This window comes from Dendrobates tinctorius, unplaced genomic scaffold, assembly GCF_039654945.1.
Source record: "Dendrobates tinctorius isolate UK_male_01 unplaced genomic scaffold, ASM3965494v1 ptg000022l, whole genome shotgun sequence".
NCBI classification, from domain to species: Eukaryota; Metazoa; Chordata; class Amphibia; order Anura; family Dendrobatidae; genus Dendrobates; species Dendrobates tinctorius.
The window spans coordinates 18,380,734-18,404,322 of NW_027361690.1; positions in this window are offsets into that span (position 1 = coordinate 18,380,734).

Here is a 23,589-nt window from a genome sequence, read left to right on the forward strand (position 1 = left end):
ATAGCATATAATATAACCCCAATAGAATATAACACAACCACATAGTATATAACACAGTCTCCTCCATATAATATAATATACCCCCAATAGTATATAACACAGCCAGCATAGTATATAGCACAGCCCGCATAGTATATAGCACAGCCTCTTAGTAAATAGCACAGCCCACATAGTATATAGCACAGCCCTCATAGTAAATAGCACAGCCTCATAGTATATAGCACAGCCTCATAGTATGTAGCACAGCCTCAAGGTATATAGCACAGCCTTCATAGTATATAGCACAGCCCACATAGTATATAGCACAGCCCACATAGTATATAGCACAGCACAGCCTCATAGAATATAGCACAGCCCTAGTAAATAGCACAGCCTCATAGTATATAGCACAGCCTACATAGTATATAGCACAGCCCTCATAGTATATAGCACAGCCTACATAGTATATAGCACAGCCCACATAGTATATAGCACAGCCTCATAGTATATAGCACAGCCCTCAAAGTATATCGCACAGTCTCATAGTATATAGCATAGCCCACATAGTATATAGCACAGCCTCATAGTATATAGCACAGCCTCATAGTATATAGCACAGCCCTCATAGTATATAGCACAGCCCGCATCTCTCCCCCTTCCCCCCAAGAATGGCCCCACAGACCAGTACTCACTGTTATAGTAAAAAAAAAACCAACACAATCCTCACCTCCTTGTGCCTGCGCTACTCCCGGCTCCTGTCTCAGCGGCTGCACTGCCTGCGCACAGTGAGCGCGCAATGACATCATTGTGCACCTGTAGTGTCAGAGGCAGAGCGGGGAATGATGGGGGAGGGAGCGACAGCTGACGCTGTCTCCTCCATCATTGCTTTGAACTGTTGAACTGTACCGGCATCTATGACGCTGGTATAGTTCAAAGCGGCGGCGGCGGGGGAGTCGGCCCTGCTTGCAGGATTTTAATCCATGATGATGTAGTGTGTTACTAATGATAAGGTTTGAGACTGTGGTTCCAGCTCTCTTTAGGTCATTGACCAGGTCCTCTCTTGTAGTTCTGTGCTGATTCCTGACCTTTCTCCTCTCATCCTTACCCCAAGAGGCAAGACCTTGTATGGAGCCCCAGGCCGCGGAAGATTGATAGCCATCTTGTATTTCTTCCATTCTCTAATAATTGTGCCAAACGTTGTTGTTGCCTTCTCACCCAGCTGTTTTCCTATTGCAGCCTATTCCAGCTTTGTGCAGGTCTACAATTGTGTCCCTGTGTCATTAGACAGCTCTTTGGTCTTAGGGCCCCGTCACACATAGTGACTCACCAACGATCCCGACAACGATATCAACTTGTCAGGATCGCTGGTGTGTCGCTACATGATCACTGGTGAGCTGTCAAACAGGCAGCTTCACCAGCGATCAGCACCAGCGACGCCGAGCGACCAGCGCGCTGATGCAGGGAGCTTGTAACTAAGGTGCACATCGGGTTTCTAAGCAACGCGCGTCACTTAGAAACCCGATGTGTACCTTGGTTACTAGCTCCCTGCATCAGCATGCTGGTAAGGCCTGTTTCACACATCCGTTTGTCACCATCAGTCAAAATCCGCCGTTTTGCCTAAAAAACGGATCCTGTTGTGAGTTCATTTTCCCCTTCACTACTGAGGCCCGAGGAACTCCCTCTTCTGGTAAAGAAAGGTAGTGAGCCTGATTATCAAACACCTGAGTCTGATGATGATGACTGGCTGAGTGGAGTTACTGACTGGATATAAGGCTGCCGACGCCCTTCTGCCCTGCGGGTGATTTCTTTGTGGGATCCTTGGAGACCAGTCTGAATTCCTGCTCCTCTAAAGCTAAGTTTTCTGCTCGGCTTTTTGCATTTGTGCTTAGACTTTGTTTTGCTTTGTTTTTCTGGATTTCTGCCATTCTCTGCTGGGGTGTGCTGAATTCCTTTAGCTCTGTCTTCTGAAAATACCTGAGTGCTGATTTAGTTTTTGAAGCCTAGCTGCTTCAGGGTCTTTTTCATATAAGCTTGTTGGCTTATGTCTTTGATAGGGTTTTGGCAGATTGCAGACAGCAACCTTCCTTTCCTGTTCTGTTTATCTAGCTTGGGCCCCATCGTTTGCTCAGCCTATCTTTCTATCTGTGTGAGTGTTTTTTCATCTTGCTTCACCGTCATTATATGTTGGGGGCTACCTTTTACTTTGGGGTCTGCTCTGGGGCAGCTTAGATTTCCTTTTCTGTCTTTAGGCTATTTAGCGCTCCGGCTGTGATCGAGGGGTCTAGGGCATCGTAGGAACCCCCCACGGCTACTGCTAGTTGTGTTGATAGGTTCAGGGGTCTGCAATCTGATAGTTGCCAACTTCTCTGGTTTTCTGGACGTAGCTTCTATTTTTGTGTCTGCCTCCTACGGTGACTCAATCATAACAGAATCACCCGCCATACCGCAGATCCTAGGGTACTCAATAGCAGGAAAGAATTGTATAAAAAAAAAAAAAAGTGTGTATATTTTTTCCTCTATATCTCTGAGGCCGTAGGGGGAATTTTTTTTTCTCTCAATGGAGATAAAGCAATTGTCTGATCGTGTGGAGCAGCTCGCTGCGGAAGTGCGGGGAATTTCCGCCTACCTTGCTCATTCACATGCTACTGAACCAAAGATTCCTACACCTGATGTATTTTTTGGGGATCGGTCTAAATTTTTGAATTTCAAAAATAATTGTAAATTATTTTTTGCCTTGAAGCCTAACTCGTCAAGGAGCTCCGCGCAGCAGGTTAAAATTGTCATCTCTTTGCTGCGTGGCGATCCCCAGGATTGGGTGTTTTCTTTGAAACCAGATGATCCTATTCTGACTAATGTGAACGCATTTTTTCAGGCCTTGGGGTTGTTGTATGACGAACCTAATGCCATTGATCAGGCTGAAAAGACCCTGCTGGCATTGAACCAGGGTCGTGATTCTGCAGAATTGTACTGTCAAAAATTCCGAAAGTGGGCAGTACTTACTACCTGGAATGATAATGCCTTGGCTGCTCTCTTTCGGAAGGGGTTGTCAGAAGCCGTAAAAGATACTATGGTGGGATTTCCTGTTCCCTCTGGTCTTGACGATTCTATGTCTTTAGCCATTCAGGTTGATCGGCGTTTGCGTGAACGCAAAGCTGCACGAGAGGTGTTGCCACCTGTTGAACAAATGTCTGAACCTATGCAATGTGAGAGTTTTTTCCAGAGAGCAGCGTCAGGAGTTCAGAAGGCGTAATAAGTTGTGTTTTTTCTGTGTAGATGCCTCGCATATTATTTCTGTCTGTCCTAAACGAGAGAAACGTTTTGCACACACGTTTTCTGTTGGTGGTGTTCAACCTAAGTTTCTTCTGGCTATTACTCTGATCTGCTCCCTGTCCACATTTTCCGCCAAGGCTTTTGTGGATTCGGGAGCAGCCCTAAACCTAATGGACTTGGATTTTGCTAAACGTTGTGGATTTCCGATGACACCTCTGCAGATGCCTATCCCTTTGAGGGGGATTGGTGCTACTCCTTTGGCTAAAAATAAACCTCAGTTTTGGACCCAGGTGGTAATGCGGGTCGCCCCAGACCATCAAGAAAATTGCAGATTTTTGGTGTTGCATAATCTGCATGATACTATTGTTCTGGGGTTTCCCTGGTTACAAATTCATAATCCAGTTTTGGATTGGAAATCTGTGTCTGTGGTGAGTTGGGGTTGTCGGTGTGCCTTTAGTGAGGCTCCAGTGTTTTCCACCTCTCCTCAGTCGCATGATGTTCCTGATTATTTGGCGGACTTTTATGATGTATTTAGTGAGAATGAGTCTGCGTCTCTGCCTCCTCATAGGAGTTATGACTGTGCAATTGAACTGAGCCCGGGGTGTAAATTTCCCAAGGGTCGGCTCTTCAGTTTATCTGTACCCGAGCACGAGGCTATGCGATCCTATATTAAGGAGGCATTGGAGAAGGGTCATATTAGACCATCCTCGTCACCCTTAGGTGCCGGTTTTTTTTTTGTAGCCAAAAAGGATGGATCATTAAGACCTTGTATTGATTATCGTGCCCTCAACAAAATTACTGTTAAATATCAGTATCCGTTACCCCTGATTTCTGATCTATTCTCCAGAGTTAAAGGTGCTTGCTGGTTTACCAAGCTTGACCTCAGGGGGGCGTATAATCTTATTCGCATTAAGCATGGGGATGAATGGAAGACGGCGTTTAATACTCCGGAGGGACATTTTGAGTACCTGGTGATGCCTTTTGGGCTCACTAATGCCCCTTCTGTCTTCCAGTGCTTCATGAACGATATTTTCCGAGATTTTGTTGATAAATTTTTGATTATCTATCTGGATGATATTTTGATCTTCTCCAAGGATTGGGATTCTCATGTGGAACATATTCGGACTGTGTTCCGGATCTTGAGGGAGAATTCCCTGTATGTCAAAGGATCTAAATGCCTTTTTGGAGTACAGAGGATGTCTTTTTTGGGATTTATTTTGTCCCCGTCAACTATTGAAATGGACCCGGCCAAGGTACAGGCCATTTACGATTGGGTTCAGACCACTTCTTTGAAGGCCCTCCAGAAGTTTTTGGGTTTTGCTCATTTTTATCGGAAATTTATAGCAAAATTTTCTAGTATTGCCAAGCCATTGACTGATTTGACTAAGAAGGGTGCTGATGTGTTAAATTGGTCTCCGGAGGCTGTTTCTTCCTTTCAGGAGCTGAAGCGAAGATTCACCTCCGCCCCGGTTTTGCGGCAACCTGATGTCTCACTTCCGTTCCAGGTAGAGGTGGATGCTTCTGAGATTGGTGCAGGAGCTGTTTTGTCCCAAAAGGATCCTGTAACATCTAAAATGAATCCCTGTGCTTTCTTTTCCCGAAAGTTCTCTCCATCTGAACGTAACTATGATGTGGGGAATCGGGAACTGTTGGCCATGAAATGGGCATTTGAGGAGTGGAGACATTGGTTGGAGGGAGCTAAGCATCAAGTCGTGGCTCTCACTGACCACAAGAATTTGATTTACCTAGAGTCGGCTAAGCGCTTGAACCCTAGACAGGCTAGGTGGGCCTTGTTTTTTACACGTTTTGATTTTGTGGTTTCTTTTCTTCCTGGAACTAAGAATGTCAAGGCAGATGCCCTCTCTAGGAGCTTCTTTGCTGATTCTCCTGTGGTGACCAAGCCTGCTACCATCTTAGGTGAAGGGGTAGTTCTTTCTGCCATCTCGCCCGATTTGAGACGTGCTCTGGAAGAGTTCCAGGAGGACAAACCTGAGCATGGTCCCAGTGGAAAGTTGTATGTTCCTGACCAGTGGAAGAAGAGAGTGATGTCTGAAGTTCATTGCTCTGCTTTGGCTGGTCATCCAGGTATTTTTGGTACTAGAGATCTGGTGAGTCGGTCTTTTTGGTGGCCCTCCTTGTCTCGTGATGTCAGGAATTATGTGCAGTCCTGTGGGTCGTGCTCCCGGTCTAAATCGTGTTCTCGCTCTAGTGGGTTGTTGATGCCTTTGCCTGTCCCCAAGAGGCCATGGACCCATATTTCAATGGATTTCATCTCTGATATGCCTGTCTCTCAAAGGATGACTGTTATTTGGGTGATTTGTGATAGGTTCTCTAAGATGGTTCATCTTGTACCACTCCCTAAGTTGCCGTCTTCCTCTGAGTTGGTGCCCCTGTTTTTACAACAGGTGGTTCGCTTGCACGGGATTCCTGAGAACATTGTATCTGACAGAGGAGTCCAGTTTGTGTCTAGATTTTGGAGAACTTTCTGTTCCAAGCTGGGAATTCAGTTGTCCTTCTCCTCTGCTTTTCACCCTCAGACCAATGGGCAGACAGAGAGAACAAACCAGACCTTGGAGTTATATTTGAGATGTTTTATGATCAGGATGATTGGGTTTCATTTTTGCCCTTGGCCGAATTTGCTTTAAATAATAGAGCTAGTTCTGCCACTTTGATGTCATCTTTTTTTTGTAACTTTGGGTTTCATCCTCGATTTTCTTCAGGGCAGGTGGAGCCCTCTGCCTGCCCAGGTGTTGACACTGTGGTGGAGAGAATGCACCAGATCTGGGACCAAGTGGTGGATAAGTTATCTCTCTCCCAGGAAAAGGCCCAGCGGTTTTCCAACCGACATAGGACCATTGGTCCCCAGTTTAAGGTTGGTGATATGGTGTGGTTATCATCAAAAAATATTGCTATGAAGGTGGCTTCTCCTAAGTTTAAGCCTAGATTTATTGGACCTTACAAGATTTTGGAGATTATTAATCCGGTCTCTTTTCGTTTGGCTCTTCCTGTCACATTTAAAATCCATAATGTGTTCCATGAAACTTTGTTGAAGAGGTTTGTTGAACCTGTTGTTCCGGGGGTGGCACCTCCAGACCCTGTATTGGTTGAAGGTAACATGGAATATGAGGTAGAGAAAGTACTGGATTCCCGTCTGGCTAGACGGAGACTCCAGTATTTGGTTAAGTGGAAGGGTTATGGTCAGGAGGATAATTCCTGGGTCTCTGCCTCTGATATTCATGCCAAAAGATTGGTGCGTGCCTTTCATCGGGCTCACCCTGATCGCCCGGGTGGCGTGGTTGAGGGTTCGGTGACCCCTCCTCAAGGGGGAGGTACTGTTGTGAGGTCATTTTCCCCTTCACTACTGAGGCCCGAGGAACTCCCTCTTCTGGTAAAGAAAGGTAGTGAGCCTGATTATCAAACACCTGAGTCTGATGATGATGACTGGCTGAGTGGAGTTACTGACTGGATATAAGGCTGCCGACGCCCTTCTGCCCTGCGGGTGATTTCTCTGTGGGATCCTTGGAGACCAGTCTGAATTCCTGCTCCTCTAAAGCTAAGTTTTCTGCTCGGCTTTTTGCATTTGTGCTTAGACTTTGTTTTGCTTTGTTTTTCTGGATTTCTGCCATTCTCTGCTGGGGTGTGCTGAATTCCTTTAGCTCTGCCTTCTGAAAATACCTGAGTGCTGATTTAGTTTTTGAAGCCTAGCTGCTTCAGGGTCTTTTCATATCAGCTTGTTGGCTTATGTCTTTGATAGGGTTTTGGCAGATTGCAGACAGCAACCTTCCTTTCCTGTTCTGTTTAGCTAGCTTGGGCCCCATTGTTTGCTCAGCCTATCTTTCTATCTGTGTGAGTGTTTTTTCATCTTGCTTCACCGTCATTATATGTTGGGGGCTACCTTTTACTTTGGGGTCTGCTCTGGGGCAGTTTAGATTTCCTTTTCTGTCATTAGGCTATTTAGTGCTCCGGCTGTGATCGAGGGGTCTAGGGCATCGTAGAAACCCCCTACGGCTACTGCTAGTTGTGTTGATAGGTTCAGGGGTCTGCAATCTGATAGTTGCCAACTTCTCTGGTTTTCTGGATGTAGCTTCTATTTTTGTGTCTGCCTCCTACGGTGACTCAATCATAACAGGATCTGCCATTTTTTCCCCATTGACTTGCATTAATGGCAGATTTTGACTGACGGTCATCCGTTGCATCCGGATTTCTGCGGATCCGCCAAAATTTTGGCGTCCGCTGACATTACTGGATGGACAATGCAACGTTTTTTGTGTGGCTGGATCCACATTTTTCCCACTTGCTGGAGATATAACCCTAAATATCTCTCTCTCATCCCGCGAGATGCCCGCTCTCGGCTCCCGGATCCCGCGAGAAGCCCACTCTCGACTCCCGGATCCTGCGAGATGCCCGCTCTCGGCTCCCGGATCCCGCGAGATGCCCGCTCTCCGCTCCCGGATCCCTCGAGATGCCCGCTCTCGGCTCCCGCAAGATGCCTGCTCTCGGCTCCCGGATCCCGCTACATCGGCGGTATTTTTTTTTTTCAGCGCGGTTCCTTTAACATTCCCATATCGTCGGATCCCGGCGCACCAACGGTCCGGTAGCTCCCATTGGTGTTTCATCAGCCACGGATCCGTTCTCCGCCTTTTTGGCGGCTGCCAACTGACACGATAAATGTAAGTGTGAAACAGACCTAACTAAGGTACACATCGGGTTTCTAAGCACTGCGCGCTGCTTAGAAACCCTGTGTTTACGTTAGTTACCAGCGCGCTGATCGCTGGTCTTCCGCCTGTCACACGCAGTGATGTGTGCTGGCCAGCGGGAGACCAGCGATCAAAAAAATGTCCTGGCCATTTCAGGAGAATCAGCGATAACCGGCAGGGGGGCCAGTCGCTGGTCAGTGTCACACACAGCGATCTCGCTGGTGAGATCGCTGTTGCATCACAAAACTTGTGACTCAGCAGCGATCTCGCTATGTGTGACGGGGGCTTTAGGACATGCTCTTTTTGCTCCAAAGGTTGGGAACAATGTGATGCATCAAGCCTTGCTTTCAAAGATGTGAGTCATAAATATCAGATCCGTGGGTGTTATGATTGAGTCACCGTAGGAGGCAAAAATAGAAATGCTAGCTAAGTCCAGAAAACCAGAGAGTTTGGCAGCTATCGGATTGCAGACCCCTGAACCTATCAACACAACTAGCAGTAGCCGTGGGGGGCTCCTACGATGCCCTAGGCCCCTCGATCACAGCCAGAGGACTAAATAGCCTAAAGACAGAAAGGGAAATCTAAACTGCCCCAGAGCAGACCCCAAAGCAAAAGGCATCCCCCCACATATAATGACGGTGAAGCAAGAAGAAAGAACACAACACAGACAGAAAGATAGACTGAGCAAAGATGGGGCCCAAGCTAACTAGGATAGGAAAGGACAGGAAGGCTGCTGTCTGCAATCCGTGAAAAACCCTATGAAAATAAGAGCCAACAAACTGACAGTGAAAAAGGCCCTGAAGACGCTAGGCTTCAAAAAGGCTATGTCAGTACTCAGGAATATTCTGAAGACAGAGCAACAGGCAAAAGGAAATTCAGCTCACCCCAGCAGGGAATGGCAGAATCCAGAAAAGCAGGGAAAACAAAACACTAATGCCAAAAGGCAAAACAGAAAACTTAGCTTTAGAGGAGCAGGAATCAGACTGGTTTCCTAGAAGTCCACAGAGAAATAACACGCAATGCAGAAGGGCGTCGGCAGCCTTATATCCAGTCAGTAACTACACTCAGCCAGTCATCATAATCAGACCCAGGTGTCTGACAATCAGGCTCACTACCTTTCTTTACCAGAAGAGGGAGTTCCTCAGGCCTCAGTAGTGAAGGGGAAAATGAATTCACAACACGTGGGGATGCAACATCTCACCAATTAGCTGGTCTCAGTTTCACCGGCAGCTGTAAGTGATCAGTTGTGGAGTTGTGCCGCAGAGCTATGTTATCTGAACTGTAGAAAAAATACATGGAAAAAACTCTCCCCTCTCTTATCCGTCCTGAATGCAGCAACCAGGATAATATTCCTCGCCAACCTCTACACCGATGCCTCTTCTCTGTGCCAGTCATTGCACTGGTTGCCCGTCTAACACAGAGTTCAATATAAACTTATCACTCTCACCCACAAAACACTCCATAGTTCAGCACCATCCAACATCTCCCCCTCATATCAGTCTACCAACCTACCTGAGCCCTTAGCTCTGCTAATGACTTAAACTTAAAATCCTCAATAATCCATACCTCCCATTCCTGTCTCCAAAATTTCTTGCGTGCTGCACCACTTCTTTGGAATGCACTACCCAGGACAATTCGATTAATTCCCAATACACAAGATCTAAGGACTGGGTACAAAAACGGGTCACCTCCTAATAGAAAACAAAGAGAAGGCTGCAGAAACAAACTGAAAACAGAAACTGAGACTAGCAGAACCGGAGGTCCCAGCACTGCACTAATTAAACACACAGAAGGCAAAGCAAGGCTCCAAGCCAGACTTCAAGTGGATTAACCCTGTTATTCAGCAAGGAATGAGAGGCAAGAGCAGGTTAATAAAGGGTGATACAATCACCTGACCCAAGACAAACCCAGCACCAGGGGATAAGACCAGCAGCCAGAACACTGCAAGAAAATGGCGGATAGTCACAAACAGAACAGATTCTAACACCAAGTTTAAATGAAAATAAAAAAAACACCTAATGCAGAACCCTGAGGACTGCATGAGTGAGGCTCGGGTGAACCAACACGCTGTCATAGTGCTGACGCATGCACAGGATGTCACCATGCCATGACTTTGACATTCTGCGCATGTGTCAGCCACTCTGTAGATTGCAGGTTTAAAGCAACCTGCGGTCTACAGAACAGAGAGCTGTAGTGCAGATCATGTTTCCCCATGCTCTACTGCGTGGCTTCAATGTGCACCCCAAGACAGTTAAGGGTAGCGTAGCTTTGGATGGGTCCCTCTGATCACGGGGCTCAGGGCGACCTCGTCCTCTTTCTCCACAGTAGCCACACTACTGCCTCAAGGGCTTATAGTCAGGGGCGGGCTGGGCCGGGTGACAGGGAGGCAAATGCCCCCGGGCCGCTCCCCCAGCAGCTGTGCAGGGCCGGCCGCCTGATGGCCCTGAACAGTGAACTGCGTGCGGCCGTGTGTGCTGTGATGTGATGCGGCCGCCGGCCGGCAGCAGATAGTGACACGGCCGTGCACTGCACATCACAGTCTGTCTCCCAAGTTGCGGCTGAGACATCAGCGTACTCTGAGTGGTACACTGATGTTAACCCCGAGCTCCTGCTGGCCACGGTCTGCGGCTTATGGGACAGACTGTGCTGTGCACGCAGGCGACGCGATGACGTCATTGTCTCGCGCCATTCCAGATCTCTACAGACCAGAAGAGGACACGGACGGAGGCCGCGGTGCCAGGAATCAAGATGAGGTGAGTATAAACGTTATTATTTTTTATATGAACGGGCAGTGGGGCCATCCTACTATATATATGGCGAGGAAACTGCGGCCATCCTACTATATATATGGGGGAAACTGCGGCTATCCTACTATATATATGGGGGCTGGGGCCAACCTACTATATATATGGGGGGGAAACTGCGGCCATCCTACTATATATATGGGGGCTGGGGCCAACCTACTATATATATGGGGGGAAACTGCGGCCATCCTACTATATGTATGGGGGCTGGGGCCAACCTACTATATATATGGGGGGGGAAACTGCGGCCATCCTACTATATGTATGGGGGGGAAACTGGGGCCAACTTACTACGGCCATCATACTGTATATATGGGGGCTGGGGCCAACCTACTATATATATGGGGGGGAAACTACGGCCATCATAGTATGTATATGGGGGCTGGGGCCAACCTACTGTATATATGGGGGGGGGAACTATGGCCATCATACTGTATATATGGGGGAAACTGCAGCCATCATATTGTATATATGGGGGATACTGTGGCCATCCTACTATATATATGGGGGGGAAACTGCGGCCATCCTACTATATATATGGGGGCTGGGGCCAACCTACTATATATATGGGGGGGGAAACTGTGGCCATCCTACTATATATATGGGGGCTGGGGCCAACCTACTATATATATGGGGGGGAAACTGCGGCCATCCTACTATATGTATGGGGGGGAAACTGGGGCCAACCTACTACAGCCATCATACTGTATGTATGGGGGCTGGGGCCAACCTACTATATATATGGGGGGGAAACTACGGCCATCATACTATATATATGGGGGCTGGGGCCAACCTACAGTATATAAGGGTGGGAAACTACGGCCATCATACTGTATATATGGGGGAAACTGCGGCCATCCTACTATATATATGGGGGGAAACTGCGGCCATCCTACTATATATATGGGGGCTGGGGCCAACCTACTATATATAAGGGGGAAAAACTGCGGCCATCCTACTATATATATGGGGGGAAACTGCGGCCATACTACTATATATATGGGGACTGGGGACAACCTACTGTATATATGGGGGGGAAACTACGGCCATCATACTGTATATATGGGGGAAACTGCGGCCATCATACTGTATATGTGGGGACTGGGGCCATCCTACTATATACAGGGGGGTCTGGGGCTATCATACTATATACATGGGGAACTGGGGCCATCCTAGTATATATGTGGGGAAACTGTGGCCATCCTACTATATATGTGGGGGAACTGAGGCCATCTCACTATATACAAGGGTGGAACTGGGGCCATCATACTATATATATGAGGGAACTGGGGCCATCTTACTATATACATGGGGGAACTGGAGCCATTCTACACTATATATATATATATATATTTATATATATGTTGTTAGCAGCGGATTAATCAGCGTAACATCCAGAGTCAGCAACACAGAATGTAGATTTATTCATATCCAGGTTGAACAGCTTACAGCATGAAATGTGATCAGTCTGGTATCTGCTGTGGCTTGCAGCATGGGAGCATTACAACAACAAGAAGGGAAGAGAAGGAGTGGGCATCCTGTCTTTTTTTTTTTTTGTCACTGAACTTTGTTAACAATCTCACAATATGCACAATATATAAAACAGTACAGTAGTAGTTGTTGCAATACATACAGATCAATATGCATTATTACAACACCCCCACTCAACAACTACTTATCCTCTTAGTCCCAGTGTGGTCCTCAATTCTTGGAACCTGGCTCGTGGCAATGGCTTTGTCATAATGTCAGCTGCCATCTTATCAGTTTCACAATAGACGAACTGAATTATGCCACGATCTATCAAATCACGTAAATGATGATGTCTGACGTCAATGTGCTTGGTTCTAGCACTGATCTTTTCACTGCATGCAAGTTTAATGCATCCTTGGTTGTCCTCATAAATCCCCGTCAGCTGAGTTGACGGTGTGCCAAGATCATCCATCAATTGTCTTAGCCAAATGACCTCCTGGCTTGCATAGGCTGCGGACACATACTCCGCTTCTGTAGATGACAAGGCAACAGACACTTGTTTCCTACTAGACCAGGAGATTAAACTTTCTCCAACTTTAAACAAGTATCCGCTTGTGGATTTATGATCATGTGAATCACCAGCCCAATCTGCATCTACATAGCCGGTGAGTTCTAGATCTCCCGTTGCAGACAGCTTTAAATTTACATTTTGCGTTTCTTTTAAATATCGGAGAAGTCTCTTAACAGCATTCCAGTCTCTTTGGCGTGGTTTTTCCACATATCTGCAAAGCAAAGGATTCCAACTGTTGTTGTGATATCCGGTCGAGTCATAGTTGATATGTATACAAGTGCCCCCACTGCCTGACGATATTTCTTATTGTTTGGCAACAGGTCATCTTCTCCTTCCAGCTTCAGGTAGGATGGTTCCATTGGGGTTGATATACCTTTGGCTTCTGACATTCCAAACTGATTCAGAATCAAATTAATTTTTGCACTTTGGTTTAGAAGAAAACTTCCATCTTCCTCTCTCTGGATTTGGATTCCTAGATAATATGTCACATTTTCAAGGTCTTTTGTTTCAAAATGCTCGTTCAGAATTTCAGCCATTTTTCCAAATTCTGCGTCTTCCTGATGAACTACAATCACATCGTCCACATATAAGAGATGTGATAAAACACTCCGGGATCGCCTTTGCTGGGGTCAAAGGTCACGTGCGTTCAGCATAAAACTCAGGCGCAGAGCTGGGATTCGGGTATAACTGACTCTGGGTCAGGTTTATTAGTGGTGAAAGCAATGCATAAAAGAAATAAAACATAAAACAAATCCTTGCCTGTCCGGCACTAACTAAACAAAGTACAATCTAACTACCAACTGGCGGGCTTCTCCCGTCCAGCCAAACCACAGTTGCAGTGGGCACTGCTTTCACTCACGTGTGTGTCTCTCACACAGACAGGCTCTCTGTGTTCCCAGGCTGAGACACTCACACAACCACCTTGCATCCTTTTATATCCACCTCCCATTATCCATTAGTAAGCAGGTGCGATACTGACCAGACTAGGCCACATAGGAAAGGAATCTGGGCGAGATATACCTGCCCTCATCCACTATTCCCACATGATTCTCACATATCCCCCACCTCTGCTCAGGCCACTCCGGTCGAGCAATGACACCCGCCAAACAGTGCACTCGGGACAGGGCATCTGCGTTTCCCATCTGTACTCCTGGGCGGTGCTCCACCGTAAAAGTGTAGGCCTGCAGGGCAAGGAACCACCAGGTCACCCGGCTATTCCGTTCCTTGTTTAAGTGCATCCACTTGAGAGGGGCATGGTCAGTGATCAGCCTGAACTTTCGGCCCACCAGGTAATGTTTGAGGGCCTCTAGAGCCCACTTAATGGCGAGGCACTCTTTTTCTATGACTGCATACCTTTGCTCGTGTTTATTCAGCTTCCTGCTGAGATAGAGGACTGGGTGTTCCACTCCGTCCCTCACTTGTGAGAGTACGGCCCCGATACCGGTATCAGAGGCATCCGTTTGTACCACAAACTCGCTGCGGAAGTCCGGAGTCACCAGTACGGGCTGAGAGCAAAGTGCCTGTTTTAGGCCATGGAAGGCTTCTTCAGCCGCTAAACTCCATTTAATCATGATGGAGTCTTTCCCTTTTGTAAGATCCGTCAGGGGGGTAGCGATGGCTGCAAAATTGGGTATGAACCAGCGATAATAGCCGGCGATCCCCAGGAAGGCTTGCACCTGCTTCTTGTTGACAGGTTGTGGCCAGTCCTGAACCGCCTGAATCTTATCAACCTGGGGTTTAACAACACCCCTCCCAATTACATACCCCAAATACCGGGCTTCTTCTAGCCCGATGTGACATTTCTTGGGGTTCGCGGTTAGACCTGCCTCCCACAGGTCGTCAATCACAGCTTGTACTTTCTGGAGATGAGTCTCCCAGTCCAAGCTGTAAATGACAATGTCGTCCAAATAGGCCGAAGTGTACTGCCTATGTGGCCTCAGGACTCGATCCATCAGTCTCTGGAAGGTCGCCGGTGCTCCGTGCAGTCCAAACGGCATATACACATACTGAAATAGACCTTCTGGGGTAGCAAATGCCGTCTTTTCTCTGGCAGCCTCCGCCAGAGGGATCTGCCAATACCCCTTTGTTAGATCTAGGGTCGTAATATACCGGGCTTTTCCTAACCGATCTATTAACTCGTCGACCCGGGGCATAGGATAGGCATCAAATTTTGAGACCGCATTCAGTTTCCTGAAGTCATTGCAGAACCGGATGGTGCCGTCCGGTTTAGGAATTAGCACAATCGGGCTGGACCACGCACTGTGCGATTCCTCAATGACTCCTAACTAAAACATTGCCTTCACTTCTCGGGAAACGGCTTCACGGCGCGCTTCCGGGATTCGGTAGGGCTTTACGTGAACTGTGACACCAGGTTCCGTTATGATGTCATGTTTCATTAGCATAGTCTGCCCGGGTTTTTCTGAGAAAAACTTTTGGTTGTGAAGTAGAAACTGCCTGACTTCAGTCTTTTGCCGCTCCGAGAGAGTCTCTGCAACCCGTACCTCCGGTACGGTATGCGAGCAGACAGGATGGGCCAGCTCCGCTGACAAGGCAGACCGATCCTTCCAGGGCTTTATCAGATTTACATGATAAATCTGTTCAGGTTTCCGTTTACCTGCCTGGTATACTTTGTAGTTTACTTCACCAACTCTTTCCTTGATCTCAAAGGGGCCCTGCCACTTTGCCAGGAACTTACTGTCCACCGTGGGGACCAGGATCAACACCCTATCTCCGGGTGCAAACGTACGGATCTTGGCGCCCCTATCATAGATTCTTTTTTGGGCTCCTTGAGCCTGTATCATGTGTTCTTTGACGTTAGGCATAACAGCCGCAATACGGTCCTGCATTTGTGTGACGTGATCTATCACTATTTTAAATGGAGTGACCTGACCCTCCCAGGTTTCTTTTGCAACGTCTAACAGTCCGCGAGGACGTCGGGCGTACAATAACTCGAAAGGCGAGAATCCCGTGGAAGACTGGGGTACTTCCCTGATGGCAAAAAGCAAATACGGAAGTAAATAGTCCCATTTCTTCCCATCCTTGTCTATCACCTTTCTCAGCATCTGCTTCAGAGTTTTATTGAACCGTTCAACCAACCCGTCTGTTTGAGGGTGATACACGGATGTGCATAACGGTTCGATTTGTAACAATCGGCAGAGCTCCTTCATTACCCTGGACATAAAGGGGGTCCCCTGGTCGGTGAGTATCTGTTTTGGTATACCGACCCGACTAAACACATGCACCAGTTCCTTGGCAATCGTCTTGGTGGCCGTGTTACGCAAAGGGATGGCCTCCGGGTAACGAGTGGCATAATCCAAGATGACCAGGATATGTTGGTGTCCACGTGCAGACCGTGGAAGGGGCCCAACTAAATCCATCCCAATCCTCTCAAACGGGACTTCAATAATAGGTAGGGGTACCAAAGGGCTACAGAACCGGGGCTTAGGTGCAGAGGCTTGGCAGTCAGGACAAGACTCACAATATACACGAATATCGTGATGCATGCCTGGCCAAACAAAACAGTGTAATATCCTTTCGGTGGTTTTCTGGACTCCCAGGTGACCTCCCATCACATGTCCGTGGGCCAGGTCCAGCACCTGCCGCCGGTAGGGTTTTGGCACGACTAATAGTTGCACCGTATCTTCCCCCTTTTTCTCTATCTGATAGAGTAAATCATTCTCCAGAACCATGTAAGGATATGCCAGCCTAGAGCCAGGTTCTACGGGTACCCCATTTATCACTTTTACATTTGTCCTAGCCTGAGAAAGGGTAGGATCCTTTATTTGCTCGCTTTGGAAGTCATCTTTCTGAACTTCTAAATCCGGCAAACGGGGAGGTGGACGGCTGTCGGCCTCCTCCTCTTCCCCGGTCTCCTCCGTATCACCCGCCATGACTGAAAACGGGAACTGCAGGTCATTTCCCGCAGACTCTTCTCCAGAGTCTTCCGGGGAGACCTCTTCCAGGGGTTCGGGACCCACACGCGCCCTGGGAGAAGAACCATGTACACTATTGCCCGAGGGCATCAACTGATTCTCCCACAATTGCCAGAAGTGGGGAAAATCCCGGCCCAGGATAACATCATGCAATAACGCCGGGACGAGTCCCACTTTATGTTGCACAGACCCATAGGAAGTAGTAATGCATATGACCATGGTGAGGTATGAACAGGTGTCTCCATGCACACACGTTACAGAAAATTTGTCTGATGGTCCAGTCGGGGCTGACACCAGACTGGCCTTCACCAGAGTCACCACACTTCCCGAGTCTAACAATGCCACCACATTTTTGCCGTCAACAGTTAAATCACACAAGTGTTTTTCCACATCCTTTTGACCGGCATTCACACTCACTACCCGTGCAACCATAGACATGCGGTTTTTAGAGTCTGTGACGTCGCACTGCATGGGTTCAGTAGTGACCGGACAGTTCGCAGCAATATGTCCCATCTCTTGGCAGCGGAAACACCTAACGGACCCCTTGCTTAGACCATAGTTCGTTACTCTCGGCCTCGCAGTGCGGGCAGTCCCGTTTTCCTCCCCCACTGTCTTAGGGATTTTTCCATCTCCCCTACTCCCTGGAACAGTCTTACCGGTTCCACGTGGAGATGATGAAGAACGAGGTGGGGTAGCGTCGTCTCGGAGTCCTTCCGCCACGGAGTAACGTTCAACCAGATCCACCAGTTGATCTGCCATCGTAGGATTTCCATGGCTTACCCACTTCCTCAGGGCTGGCGGTAGAGCTCTCAGGTACTTGTCCATGACGACTCTCTGGATTATCTCTGGCGCTGTCAACACCTCGGGTTGTAGCCACTTCTTCGTCACGTGGATCAGGTCGAACATCTGGGACCGCGGTGGTTTATCCGGCTGATAAGTCAATTGATGCACTCTCTGTGCACGGACAGCGGTCGTCACTCCCAGCTGGGCCAAGATCTCGGCTTTCAATTTGTCAAAGTCCTGCGCAGCTTCAGGTTCCAAGTCATAATACGCCTTTTGGGCCTCACCGGAAAGAAACGGGGCAATCAGGCCGGCCCATCGTGCCTTCGGCCATTTTTCTCGCACCGCCGTCCGTTCAAACGTGGTCAGGTACGCCTCGACGTCATCTTCGGTCGTCATCTTCTGCCAGTACCGACTCACGTGAATCACTCTCGACTCGGCTTCCAGGTTAACCTCCTGTAGGCTTGCCAGGCGCTGCGCCACCTGCTGGAGAAGCGAACGATCGGTAGCTGTCATGTCCACCAACTCCTTCAGCTGGGCCATCATCACCCGATTAGCTTCTTGCTGGACGGCGGTGGACTGTACCAGCGCTTTCACCACGTCCTCCATGCTCATGCTTGCAACGTGATGCCCGCGTTCTCCACCACAATGTGATAAAACACTCCGGGATCGCCTTTGCTGGGGTCAAAGGTCACGTGCGTTCAGCATAAAACTCAGGCGCAGAGCTGGGATTCGGGTATAACTGACTCTGGGTCAGGTTTATTAGTGGTGAAAGCAATGCATAAAAGAAATAAAACATAAAACAAATCCTTGCCTGTCCGGCACTAACTAAACAAAGTACAATCTAACTACCAACTGGCGGGCTTCTCCCGTCCAGCCAAACCACAGTTGCAGTGGGCACTGCTTTCACTCACGTGTGTGTCTCTCACACAGACAGGCTCTCTGTGTTCCCAGGCTGAGACACTCACACAACCACCTTGCATCCTTTTATATCCACCTCCCATTATCCATTAGTAAGCAGGTGCGATACTGACCAGACTAGGCCACATAGGAAAGGAATCTCGGCGAGATATACCTGCCCTCATCCACTATTCCCACATGATTCTCACAGAGAATATACATCCACTTTCCATCTGTATATCTTGTGCATAAGCATGGATCCGCTTGACCTCTTTTAAAACCTTCTTCCAACAAGACCTTATTCATCTTGGTATTCCATGCTCTTGCTGATTACTTAAGACCATAAAGGGATTTTTGTAGTTTGCAAACAAGATTCTCTTCACCCCCTTTTACATAACCTTCAGGTTGAGTCATGTATAAGTCCTCCTCAATGTCACCATTTAAAAAGGCAGTTTTTATATCCAAATGTCTGACATTCATTTTTTGTACAGCAGCTACAGCTAACAAAGCTCTGAACGTGGTCTGTTTAGCGACTGGAGCAAACGTAGCATCGTAATCTTCGCCATACTTTTGAGAATATCCTTTTGCCACCAACCTTGCTTTAAATCTGTGGACTTTACCTTCAGAGTCATATTTGGTTTTGAAGACCCACTTGCACTTGATTGCCTTTTGCCCTGTTGGAGCTTGGTGAGTTTCCAAGTTTGAAGTTGATGAAGCGATTTGATTTCCTCATTAGCAGCATTGATCCACTTTGTTCTTTCATGGACAGGTAGTTCTTGCATTTCATCCCATGACTGCGGCTCTGATTCAGGAAGTGTCTTGACTATGTAGGATAGATGTTTAGCTGGTACGCCTCTGTTTGATCTTGAAGATCTCCTGATTTCAGATTCACCTGATTTTTCTGTTGTTCCTTCAGTGGTTGAAGAATCCAGACAGACCTCTACATCCTCCTTGTTATTGTCTTGTAAATGTGACTTCAGCTGGACTACTGGCGTGATGTCACAAAACTTGGGGGACACAAAGTTCTCATCAATCACTACATCTCTACTTATTGTGACCTTGTTTGTTTCTGGGTGTAGAATCCTATAACCTTTCTGGGTTTCACTGTAGCCTACCAGGATCCCTTCCTTAGCGTGAGATTCCCACTTAGCTCGCCTTTCTTTGGGAACATGTACAAGCGCTTTACTTCCGAATATTCTTATATGATGTAGTTTTGGCTTTCTGCTGCTCCATTGCTCAAACGGAGTTTTCTCTGTAGCTTTACCGGGTACAGTAGTAGTTGTTGCAATACAAACAGATCAATATGCATTATTCCAACATATATATATATATACAGTGGGGAAAAAAAGTATTTAGTCAGTCAGCAATAGTGCAAGTTCCACCACTTAAAAAGATGAGAGGCGTCTGTAATTTACATCATAGGTAGACCTCAACTATGGGAGACAAACTGAGAAAAAAAAATCCAGAAAATCACATTGTCTGTTTTTTTTTTCATTTTATTTGCATATTATGGTGGAAAATAAGTATTTGGTCAGAAACAAAATTTCATCTCAATACTTTGTGATATATCCTTTGTTGGCAATGACAGAGGTCAAACGTTTTCTGTAAGTCTTCACAAGGTTGCCACACACTGTTGTTGGTATGTTGGCCCATTCCTCCATGCAGATCTTCTCTAGAGCAGTGATGTTTTTGGCTTTTCGCTTGGCAACACGGACTTTCAACTCCCTCCAAAGGTTTTCTATAGGGTTGAGATCTGGAGACTGGCTAGGCCACTCCAGGACCTTGAAATGCTTCTTACGAAGCCACTCCTTCGTTGCCCTGGCGGTGTGCTTTGGATCATTGTCATGTTGAAAGACCCAGCCACGTTTCATCTTCAATGCCCTTGCTGATGGAAGGAGGTTTGCACTCAAAATATCACGATACATGGCCCCATTCATTCTTTCATGTACCCGGATCAGTCGTCCTGGCCCCTTTGCAGAGAAACAGCCCCAAAGCATGATGTTTCCACCACCATGCTTTACAGTAGGTTTGGTGTTTGATGGATGCAAGTCAGTATTCTTTTTCCTCCAAACACGACAAGTTGTGTTTCTACCAAACAGTTCCAGTTTGGTTTCATCAGACCATAGGACATTCTCCCAAAACTCCTCTGGATCATCCAAATGCTCTCTAGCAAACTTCAGACGGGCCCGGACATGTACAGGCTTAAGCAGTGGGACATGTCTGGCACTGCAGGATCTGAGTCCATGGTGGCGTAGTGTGTTACTTATGGTAGGCCTTGTTACATTGGTCCCAGCTCTCTGCAGTTCATTCACTAGGTCCCCTCGCGTGGTTCTGGGATTTTTGCTCACCGTTCTTGTGATATTCTGACCCCACGGGGTGGGATTTTGCGTGGAGCACCAGATCGAGGGAGATTATCAGTGGTCTTGTATGTCTTCCATTTTCTAATTATTGCTCCCACAGTTGATTTCTTCACTCCAAGCTGGTTGGCTATTGCAGATTCAGTCTTCCCAGCCTGGTGCAGGGCTACAATTTTGTTTCTGGTGTCCTTTGACAGCTCTTTGGTCTTCACCATAGTGGAGTTTGGAGTCAGACTGTTTGAGGGTGTGCACATGTGTCTGTTTATACTGATAACAAGTTTAAACAGGTGCCATTACTACAGGTAATGAGTGGAGGAAAGAGGAGACTCTTAAAGAAGAAGTTACAGGTCTGTGAGAGCCAGAAATCTTGATTGCTTGTTTCTGACCAAATACTTATTTTCCACCATAATATGCAAATAAAATGAAAAAAAAACAGACAATGTGATTTTCTGGATTTTTTTTTCTCAGTTTGTCTCCCATAGTTGAGGTCTACCTATGATGTAAATTACAGACGCCTCTCATCTTTTTAAGTGGTGGAACTTGCACTATTGCTGACTGACTAAATACTTTTTTTCCCCACTGTATATATATATATATATACTAGATTATGGCCCGATGCTATCGCATCGGGAGGATGCGATAGCATCACACCTCTTGCCATGTTAACCCTCAACACACACACTCCTCTCACCTTTCACCATCTCCACTCACGTCCACTCACTCTTTCACGGGATTTCACGATACTCAAGATGGCGTCGCCGCAAGAACATGTCGCCGGCGTGGAGGATGTCTGGATCCAGGATGGCGCCGGCGGAAGAAGATGTCGGGGATCGTGGATCAGCGCCGATGACGGCGTGAGTATGAGAGACGGAGTGAGAGAAAGGGTCGTATGTGGAGTGAAAGATTGAGTGGACGTGAGTGGAGATGGTGAAAGGTGAGAGGAGTTCCCATACACTATATAAAAAGACACATATGACCTAAAATGGGAAAGGTTTATTCTTCTGATTTCATGTCAGATAGAGAAAAACATGCAGATTTGTGTTTTTATACAGTATATAGTGGATGTAAACTTCTGGTTTCAACTGTATATACATAGGGGGCAATGGGGATTTCATACTATTTACAGGGAGCAGTGGAGGCCTTCATACTATATATAGGGGGCAGAGGGACCTTCATGCTGTATCATTGGGGTCCATCATACTATATTTAGGGGAAATGGGAACATCTTATTTTATATAGGGGCTATGTAGCCATTTTACCATATATAGGGAGATCTGGGGTCCTCAATGTATAATAAAGGGCTTTGGGGACCATCTCATTGTGTTTTGTGGTATGTAGGACCATCATTCTGTATATTCAAAGCTTTGTGGGCATTGAGAGGACATTATTTGTTATAAATGGGGACATTATTAGTTAGTGATAGGGGCACTCAGGTTCCATTATTTTTTCTTAGGGCTCGGTTCTCCTCCCATATCTCTGTAGTAAGATCCGTTCTGCGCCTATACTTCTGTAGTAAGCTTGGTTCTGCTCCCATAGCTCTGTAGTAAGCTTGGTTCTGCTCACATATCTCTGTAGTAAGATTGGTTCTGCTCCCATATCTCTGTAGTAAGCTTTGTTCTGCTCCCATATCTCTATAGAAAGCTTGGTTCTGCTCTCATATCTCAGTAGTAAGCTCGGTTTTGCGCCCATATCTCTGGAGTATTCTCCATTCTGATCTATATCTCCGCAGTAAGCTTGGTTCTGCTCCCATATCTTTGTAGTAAGCTCAGTTCTGCTCCCATAGCTCTATAGTAAGCTCCGTTCTGCTCCCATATCTCTGTAGTAAGCTCCGTTCTGCTCCTATATTTCTGTAGTAAGCTCGGTTCTGCTGCCATATCTTTGTAGTAAGCTCTGTTCTGCTCCCATATCTCTGTAGTAAGCTCGGTTCTGCTGCCATATCTTTGTAGTAAGCTCTTTTCTGCTCCCATATCTCTGTAGTAAGCTTGGTTCTGCTCCCATATCTCTATAGTAAGCTTGGTTCTGCTCCCATATCTCTGTAGTAAGCTCTGTTTTGCTCCCATAGTCCTGTAGTAAGCTCGGTTCTTGTTGTGAGTTAATTCTCCCCTTCACCTTTGATGTCTGATGAACTCCCTCTGCTGGTGAAGAGAGGTAGTGAAATTGATTGGGATGGGAAGAACCTGTCATCTGAACAGGCGGAGTGTGATTGGACATCTGGAATTTCTGAGTGGATATAAGGCAGCCAACGCCCTGCAGGGCTGCTGGTGATCCTTTCTGCTCTGAGCTCTTGCATACAGCTTATTTCCTGTCTAATAAAAGCTAAGTTTTTGCCCTGCTATTATTCCATGAGATTTTGTCTGGTTTCCTTAGTGTTTGTATTCAGCCAGTCCTGGTTGGGACTGGCTGAATTCCATTTTTGTCTCTCATCAGTTGATCTCTTTGCTCTGTTTTCAGAATATACCTGAGTGCTGATATAGTGATTTTGAAGTCTAGCGACTTCATGGCCTTTTTCCCTATCAGACGGTTTGGACATTTTTGGTGGGGTTTTTTGTGGATTGCAGCCAGCATCTTTTCTGTCCTGTCCTATCTAGTTAGTTGGGCCCCATCGTTTGCTCAGCCTGTCTTTCTGTCTGTGTTTGTGTTTTCATCTGTTTTTCACCGACAATACATGTTGGGGGCTGTCTATTGCTTTGGGGTCTGCTCTGGGGCAGTTTAGATTTCCCCTTTCCTTCTTTAGGCTTATGTAGTTCTCCGGCTGTGACGAGGGGTCTAGGGCACCGTAGGAACCCCCACGGCTACTGTTAGTTGTGGTGTATAGGATCATGGGTCTGC